At 41.9% G+C, this 9,623-nt stretch overlaps 1 long non-coding RNA gene across 1 annotated transcript; it reads right to left on the bottom strand.

Annotated features, from left to right (window-relative positions):
- Window positions 1-2,635: 2,635 nt before the first annotated feature.
- On the bottom strand, window positions 2,636-7,919 carry LOC137470441 (uncharacterized). The gene is made up of 2 exons (XR_010997065.1): window positions 5,190-7,919; window positions 2,636-4,627 (listed from the first exon to the last, which is right to left on the bottom strand). It is a non-coding gene; the product is annotated as an uncharacterized lncRNA (long non-coding RNA).
- Between the last annotated feature and the right edge of the window lie 1,704 nt (window positions 7,920-9,623).

The raw sequence follows: 9,623 nt of genomic DNA, 5'->3' as shown, positions 1-9,623 counted from the left end.
CAAATGTCAAGAAAAGTACTAGAAACCATACAACTGTAAATTAAAAATCTACAAAGCTACAAATATATGAAAAAGCTAAAAACCTTCAGCCTTCAGGCTGTAGTTTGCTCCACAGTTCAAATTATGTCAGCTTAGGCAAAGCACTGGTCCAGGCATTTAGGGCAATTGCTTCTCTTCCAGGTAGCTGCCCAACACTCAGTAAAGGTATGTGATTTCCTCACCTGATCTGGATAGCAGGTACACCTCTTATAGGATAGTGTTCCTCTCCCCCACAAGGGGAAATGACAGCAAATGGTCAGGAATGTGGTAGACCTTATTTTCAAAGAAGCTTGAGAGCTGGGGATGGAAGAGTTTTCCTGTCTCTCTTGCTTTAGCCTTTTCAGTCATGCTCTTTAGCTAGAACAGGGCGAGACTTTGTTGCAGATGATGTAAGAGGTTGCTGGTGTTGCACTGGACTCCCTAATTCTTTAACATGCTTAGATGTCGCCTGACCTTTGTGAATATTGAGAAACCACCCTTTATAAGGGCTTTAACATTTAACAGCTTTTATAAATAGTTGCAAGATGCTGAACTTAGGGGGATACCAACAGCAGGACAGGAAGCTGTGTGCCCGTGCTGTGCACTGCTGCTGGAAATGAGCCTCTAATCCAAATGGCTGTGACCTGGATATCAAAGAAAGAAAATTAGAGGTTTGTTGCCAAGAAACTGGGTGTCCTTGGCATCTAGCAAGGCAGAAACAGTTTTAATTATCTAATTAAAGTGGGACATCCTGTTATTTTATATCATTTAGAAAGCCAGTTGTGGATGTTGTCCTGTTGCTTTCTTAGTACTCTGTAGAAAGGGTCCCTGACATGCACAGATAGCTGTGATGAGTCTACATATCAAAACAAAGATGTTAACAAAAGCACCAGGGTGGTGACCACCGACTTTGTGCACATATTGTTAGTTCTGTGTAGGTTTTGCTTCATAATTTCTGCAAGTTACAAGTAATCAAAACCTGTAGGACACCAGTGTTTGGAAACTTATTTTTGTCAGTGCTCTACTTTGTCCTACATTTTAGTTCTTTGGGGTGGTTTTCATTGACTTTGAAATCTAACTTGGCAAAGTTTAATGGCACTCTCTGTTGTGCTTGCTTCTCTTCTGGTCTGCTTTCCTTTGATATGCTCTGATAAATATTTGCTGTGGGACAGATTTCAATCTCAGTTACGTCAGTATAAATGAAAAGCAAAAAGCACAGTCACTGAAGTCTGTGATTATGCTAAAGGAAGTGAAATCAGTCACGGGGTCTCCTGTCCAAAGTCAGTAGCTCTGTATTGAAACAGCCTTTGCTAATGAGGGAGAGAAGAGAGAGGACAGAGAGTCTGCTGCAGGGAGTCACTGCCTCAAACAGAACTCTGGTCTCTGGCAGTTTTAGGGTAAAGATGATGCCCAGGGAAATGGTTAAATATGCATACTGGGAAATAAATAAGTGTCAAATTATTCACATGAAAGAGTCTTAAGAGCACACAGGGTGAGCAAAGAGTCATTTTGTTTTAGACGTGTAAACCACAAAGGATGGGAATCTCATTTTCCTTTCCACTGCACTCCTTACACTTGGTTTACTGGGGGCATGTAGATACCCTGCAACCTCTGTGTAATTGAGTTTTGCCAGACCTGGTCACATGTGCTATAATTTCAATTATTTTTTAAATTTACATTTTTTAAATTCTTGCCTTTTGGCCTTTAAAGTTCTTGCTTGGAATGGGGCTGTTTTCTTGTGGTTCCTCCCTAAGTTCTTTTCCGCTGAGACAGGATGGGTTACGATGCGGTCTGCGTGGGCTTTAGCCCTCCAGCCCTGCACTTTTGACCCTTTCCTGCTAGGGCTTTACTACAACTTAAGCTATGTAAATGCACGGTAGCATGCAGCTTATTAAATACTCAGCCTCTTCCAGACGTAATGGCTCTGCTGGGTCCTGCCTGCTTAGCTGCATAGCAGGCTGTGTGCTTAGCAACCCGTGCACTGCCCAGAGTGCATCGCCCCCATGCACTGCCTTCCCTGCTGCCTCACCACTGAATACAGCAAATATTTCCAGCTTTTTCTGGAACAAAACCTTGCCCAGGTTCAGGCGTAACTACCACCTGCCAGCCACAGCCTGTGTATTTTAACAGCCTTGTGAGGGCTGACTATGACAGGACCTCTAACCCTAGACTGTTAGAGGTGCTCAACCCTCTTCTGCAAGTAGTATGGCTGTAAAACAAATATACATACCAGTAAATGCACACCTGATTGTTTTAGCACTTGCTTTTCCTTAGAAATGTCAAAATTTTAAAAATTCATTGTTTCAAGAACAATTCATAAACCACTGTACTTTTGGGTTGGAAAAGTGCACAATTTGCTAGGATGCGGGTGCTCTTGTCCTCTGTAGGTAGAACTAATTTCCTGTATGGAAGAGAGATACAGCTAGTAAATCTCTTTGTTCCTACATTAGAGAAGGTAATCTGTGGTGTCATTGGTTGGTTAATTTCTTTACTCGTTTTGTTGGGTTTATTTCTTAAAAGCTGAAGAAGGTTTTTGTGACTTTACTTATCTTTTATTTCACCTCAGCTAACCATTCTGAGATCCTCAGACACAAGTTTAGCTCAGCTAAGCCTCCAGTAAGATGATCACTCAGAAATTACTATACTGGGGGAAATGAATTGTAGGTTTTCAAGTATTTTAACCCAGGAGAAATCACAACTATTTCCTAGTCTTAATGCCTAAATAAACAGGCCATAGGTCCTTCTCTCTGTTACTTCTGCATTAAGCAAATAACTTCTGTTGAGGTGTGGTCTACACTGGCCATGGTCAGAATGAAAATTAGGATGCTCTTTGGGAGAAAAACATCTGAAAAAGAGCAGGGGAAATGATGGTATGATGCCAGATGCCATTGTACCTTCTGGACTGCTACCAGGCTGTGCTTCAAGCTTCTATGGGGCAAGGGCATCTGCTAGAAAACAGACCTGAATTTTCAAATCCAAAGATACTTGGTATTTTCTCAGAGACAAACCTCCAGAAGTCCTGCATGCAATGGTAATATTTATATAACAGTTCAAAGAAGTATACAGAAGCTGTGAACTGATCTGCACAGCAATTCAGTGGAGTTTATTATATTTGAACTGTTTTATCTCTGGCAAGCATGCAGGGAGATTAAGCAACTACTCTGGAGCTACCAAATGCATCTGAGGTAGGGCCAAGATTAGAATATTGATTTCTGGCTTCCTGAGTCCGAGGCTCAGTTCACTACATTATGTTGTCTTTACAGATAACATTTAGACAAATAGATCTTGACATATCAGAAGCTCAGTAGCCTCTCAGTAAATTGAGCAGGGCTTCAGCTGTTCAGTTCCTGTGATTTGTGCATGCCTCACACTTGGTCCCAGTAATATCAGTAGCTATTGTATATTTACAGTGAAGCCCACTTGTATCCTGAGGCATACTAGACTTCTTTTTTTCTCAGAGTAGAAATAAGCCTAATTATGATACATTTTCCTCATGTCAGATTGAGATTTACACAAAGAAAATATTCAAAGAAATGTTGCTGCAGTCCTCTTTACAAAAATCCCCATATTTGTAGAGATTTTCAGTCCTGACCAGGGGTAGCTTGTCACTCTTTCTAATTTCTTGAGTAAGAAGTCAGAAAAATGGGAACAGTTCCACATACCCAAAGTTCAAATCCAAGTACTTTTGAAATCACCACATACCAAGGATACTCAGTTCCTGATATACAATTGCCAAAAAAAGGCAACTATGTACTTGAAAGCTGAAATAATTCTCTAGAGAGAATAACACAGGTATATTTGTATTAGAAAATTTGTCTCCGGGTATCCACAGAGATGTAAGAATATTGCCATTGCTACAGCCCTGGAAAACTTCCAAACTACACCTGAGCTTGCTGAGGTGTAGGCCAGAATTTTTTTTCCATTTCCAAACTCCAGGTATCCCATCTGCAGTTAACAAAGGACACTGCTTACTCTCACAAAGCCTACGTGAAGTTTGACAGTCCTACAAAAGTTGCACTGGTGTTTCAAACACATCAAGTTGTCTAATAGTCTTCTCCACCCCTCTTTGTTACTTGATGCAGCAGCACAATGTCATTTGTCAGAGCACCAAAACTGGAGACATGCTGAATATGTGAATACCAAGGAAGTGGTTTCCTTAGCAATAACAGGCATGTGAAAGTCAAAACTTCCTTTCCTCCTCATGTGACCTTTTTCAAAGCAATTCAGCCTGGGGACAATAGGAATGAATTCCAAACACCCGCAGTGTTCCTGCATGGCTCGGCAAGGATCTGCTAAATGGCAAATTTATCTTACCTATTTATGAAGGTAAAATTATATTTCTCTTTAGACATTCTTCTGTACGGATTCTGTGTGGTTTTGTACAGGAAAGTGCTTCTTGAAAGCAGAATTACCTAATGCCACATAAACAAATATATAGAATATAAGTAATTTTCTTGCCATTGTAGACCAAAATTTTGTTATGCATAAAATCCAAAGTCCTTTTGGTTGTCAGGAAATAAGAGCATGAAACTTCTTACCAGCTTATTTTAATAGCTGGACTTCCCTGATGACATCTTGCCCATTTCATTTAAGGTGAAAATCAACAATCCTAAGGATAAAAAAAAGAGAAAGGGAGATGATTTATGAAGGCAAATAAGAGGAAGATGACATTCATTTCACCCATCCTGCACACAAGAGCAGTATCTCTGTTGCTATTCTTATCGTATTTAGTACAGCCTTTTCTCATCCCTAAGGAGACAGCAGTGATACCCAGAGTGCTTGCACAAAGCTGCCTGTTCAAGAATCCTGAGGTATTTTCTAAAAGTAGCTACTAAATTCAGACCTTAGCTGTCTATTGAGTTAGGGAACTATTCTCTCATTTTTTTGAGCTGGAGAGGTGACATGGCAGATAGTTGTCAGAAGGTCAGAGAAAATTCCTGTTGGAGCTAGAAGTGGTCACTCAGCATACTTTCTGTATTATAATGTGTGACAGACTGTCTTGGATTTCAGAAAGTCAAGGAAAGTTGTGCTATTAGAGTTCTCCCCAGATTCGGTGTTGCTGGACCACCCATACACATCCTGTTGCCTTGCTGCCCACTGATGGGGTCTGTATTCAAGTCCCTGGTGATTCACAGACAAGGATTTAGGCCTCAAGGACCACTGATTCTCACCTCACTTTTAGTCACACATGCCGTGGTTTGCTTAGGTTTTCTCCACCACTTTCAGCCTTTGGTTTTAAACTCTAGAGCATAAGTTTTCAGAAATGAACAATGCATTGTGAGTAGCTGAGTTTGGAGTTGGTCCCATCAGGCAGGAGAAGAAATTTGACAGGAGACAGTTCCTCTACAGCTTTCTGTGAATCTGAGAAAGAGATGTGCTGTGGATTTGGAGCCTTAATGTCTGGAGGAAAACAGGCAAGCCATCTGCTCCCACAGGTGCTGGCGCATCGGTGCTTTGTGCCGGTTCCTCCAAGGCAAAACGTATTGTCTAGCCAAGCATTCATGTCCAACAGAGTGTGTAAGTACCTGCGGTGAGTTGTTGTATGAAATCCCAATCCACCCTTGGCAAAATGTCATACCAAGCATGTTCATGTTTAATGCCAGGAGCTATTCAACTGCTCTGCAATATTCCTGTGGTTTCTGAAGGTGGACTGTTATGAGGATTCTTGAGGAAGGATGCAAATGGACTGTTCTCTGTACATGGCAGCAGCCTCTGTCACTGATTCAGTGCCCAAGGGGGTGACATTCAAACTAATTTTTGATAACACCCTCATAGCTGGAGTCAGACATGATCAGAAACAGGGGCAGCTGAAGCAAAACAAACACAACTGTGGTGAACAACTGCAATGAGCCTTTCTGGATATAGGACACCTGTTCCACACAGGGAACAAAGAGCAGGAAAACCAGGCCTGTGCTTTCCATGGGGGAGCAAGTGAGCAGCAGCTGGGTCATGGCTCCAATGGCACCACGGAGGTGGTGCAGCACGGAGGTGGGCTTTCTGCCATCAGGAGGCTTAGCAAGTGATGCCATAAGCCCAAAGTACCACATTACTCAGGCTGTGTGAAGTCAGTACAGACTTGGAATAGCAGTGGTGGTGAAACCAAAGACAACTGACTGCTCCCAGACAGTGCCTTGACATAAGAAAGGAGTAGTCAGAAAAAGGCTCCTGCATTTTCTTCTGGTGTGGCAGAAAAGGATCAGAAAAAGGTGTAAGAGAAGCCCAGAAAATGCTCTCTACCAGAGGAAAGGTGGTACAGGGTGGCCCACAAGTCCCCCTCCAATAGTAACTACATAGGCAGGGTGAAAGTTGAGCTAGGCAGTACCTTGGTGCTACAGTAACACTCAGTAAACTACTGCACTACCAAACTGCTGATTTTATTACATGTCATTGTCAAAATGAGTAATTCAGGACTTACTTAACTGTCTGCATGTTGGTGCTCTGCATGCAGTGCTTTCCAATATGCTGTCACCTTGGCCAGGGGTTAAGGACTGCTCTGTCTCTGTGAAAGTGGAAAGGCATGATGAGATTCTGGGATGAAGGTGGGCATGGTGAGGTTGTGGTGGGCACAGGGTTTGTGGGAGCTCTGGGAGAACATGGTGCTCGGGAAGGGTGCTCCCTCCCAGCAGAGTCACAGCAGAGCAGAGGTCGCTCCAGCCCCCAGCCTGCTCCACACTGGAGGATATCTCTCTGGCCAGGCTGGGCATTTAGAGAGGTGCAGATCAGCAAAGGGAAAAAGCAGCTTTGGCCAAAACTTCACCTTCCTCAGACAGCACCCGCCCACCACTATCCATGTGTCTTGCTGGCAGCACATGGAGAATTCAAATGAAATTCAAAGGCTAGAAGTCTGCCAGTGGGGAAGCAGCACTGAGCATTAACCACCCGGGACTACAGGAAGAAGCACAGACTGGCGCAAAAACAGAACAGCAGCAAAAAAAAGTGAAAGAGGGGAGAGGTGCGCCTGGGGCTTGGGGGAGACTGGCACCAAGCTGCCTATGTCTGGTTACAGAGTAACCTGCTGGGGCTCGGGGAATTGTTTTCCTATCAAGGACAAATTTGGACATACAGGCTCAGTGCATTGTAATTACCCAACACAGAGCAGACTGCAAGATGTTTGTCTCATGCTGTGGGACCAGGCACTATTTACAGCAATCCCATAGAAATGTCACAGGATGATACTCTCAGCTACATGAATAATTAGGGGTTTCTTTATTCCTTTGTTCATGTTAAGACATGCTCTATTTCTTTCAATGTGTCATTTAGATCAATACATTTAGTTGAAAATTACTCAACAAATGTTTAAGCAAAGATTCTCTCAAAGTTTTTGTCCCTTTTGGAGAAAATCTAGCCAAATATCTTTCTGTTTCTTTGAAGGAGAATAATACAGTCAGGATCTGCCAGTTCCTCCTGTGTAATCCAGTTATTTTTTTCACTTAGTTTTTGCATACTTCAGTTTTATGATTGCTCCCATGGGTCATAATAAACCAAGATCTAAAGAAAATCTATTCAATATATTTTGAAAAATAACAAGTTATATTCTTTACAGGAAGTGTGGGCTGAGGCATACTATTACAAACTTTTGTCATGTCCTTTAATCTCACTTAAGAAGGGCATAGTTCAGCCATGCTGGTTTCTTTAAAGCATGTGCTGATAGGATTTAATTAATAAATCAGATTTCAGATTCTGTGACTACTACAAAATGTTTAGTAGCAAAGTCACTTTGACAGAGCTGCTTTTCAACATATTATCCTTCTACTGAAAGATCTCCCAATGAATCCAGTAGCTGTCTCAAACACTGAAGACTGCAATGACCTGCTATAAAAAGCACTGTCTGGTGGTCAGAGCTTGCCATAATTAAGTTACTGCTACAGCAGCTCATTTGCAACCTTGATGAATAAAAACATGTATTAAATCATTCAGCTGATGGGAAAAAATTCAGATTTTTTTCAACTGATATGTACTACAATATTACTAGACTTGAGTTATTGAGTTGTGTGTTTGAACAAAACTGGCTTCTAGGAGATGGCAGTGCAAGCTAAGGCAGTTCTATATGCCTTAATACAACAATTTTCCAGCTATTCCAGAACAACAGAGCTGTCAGTTTAGTGCACTTCTGAAACTTGCTATGAAATGATTATGGCAATAATGAGAATCAACACACCATTCTGGAGCTGTTCCAAGTGAAATGCCCAGCAAAATGAAAAGCTGAGTGGCTGAGAATGAGGGCAGAATGTAGAGACAAGGGTGGGATGTAGAGACAAAGGTGGGATGCAGAGATGAGGGCAGAATGCAGAGGCATGGTGGAATGTGGAGGCGAGGCGAAGATGAAGATGAGATGAGCAGGCCTGGATGGACAGGCAGCTCATGTGAAAGGGCTCTTTCACCTAACACCAGCTGTAGCCTTTCTCTCAGCGCAGACACACAACCTTGCCTCTTCACAGTGATCTCTAGGCCCTTTAGTGCTTGAGAACCATCAGGTACTAGGACTAAATGAAAAAGCATCTCTACAAGAAAGCAACAGTGTGCTCCAGAAATTTCCTGATTAGCTCACAAACATGCAATCACCCACTAAATCTATTTGCTGTTGCAGACAGCTGAAGGACACACAGAAATTCAGCATCTCTACTACTGCAACTACCAAGACCTGAAAAACTGGTTTGTTACCTGTTCTACAGGTGAAATGGAAGGAGGATATGATCTCCTATCTGTGGTTTCACTTGTTCTCGGTGCTCGTCACTTGATCAGGCAGATTTGTCCCTATTTCTGGTTCATTCTTCCTTTGCTCCAATCTGTTTCACAGGCAGTGTTTGTGAAAAGCACCTGCTACTCCAGCATTGTTTTGCATCAGCAGATCTCCAAGAACTTTACTAAATGAAAATAAATTGAAGGAATGAGGCAGATTTGGGGCAGTTGGCAGGGGCAGTGATTAGGGAAGCACTGTTTATCAATGGATCACCCTTGAAGAGGAGCAGATGGAAGAACTGCCACATGAAAACAGTGTGGCAGGTTCTGGAGTGTTAGCCAAGTTCCCTGAATCCTCTGTGGCTGCCACTACTGCTGAAACCCACTGAGCAGACCTGTTCTTATGCTGGTCCTCCTACAAAGAATAAGCTACTGCTAAAACCAAACAAATGCTGTTTAAAGCAGGTGTGATTTCTATGGGGAGCCTAAACATTTCACCCCTAGCGTGCCAATGCCATGATGCTTTGGGGATTTCCTCCTCCAATTTTTAAGGAAACTTAAAAGCTTTGTTAAAAGAAAGCCACAACAGCAAACATTCCTTTTAATGTAAGAATCACAGTTATGCTCTTTAATTCTTTGTCCCTGCATGATACAATCTTTAACTAAACTCCACCGGCTACACTTTTAATAAAAATGCTGATGTTTACTTTTCCTGATAATTTGCTATAGAAAATAATACTATCATGAATGACATATTCGATGATTTAATATCACCAAAGTAATAATGTGATAAAATGTTTGGCATTACTTGTTTGCTCTGTATACTGTAGTTACTGTACAAATGTTTTAGTGAACAGCACAGAAAACCTGAAGCTTGAAAATATCTTTTGAGAAAAAAAAAAAGACTTCTAGCCAATGAGAAAAAT

Source organism: Anomalospiza imberbis, chromosome 3 (assembly GCF_031753505.1).
Source record: "Anomalospiza imberbis isolate Cuckoo-Finch-1a 21T00152 chromosome 3, ASM3175350v1, whole genome shotgun sequence".
NCBI lineage: Eukaryota > Metazoa > Chordata > Aves > Passeriformes > Viduidae > Anomalospiza > Anomalospiza imberbis.
The sequence above is the reverse complement of the archived record's forward strand: the minus strand, read 5'-3'. Positions and strand labels throughout refer to the sequence as shown.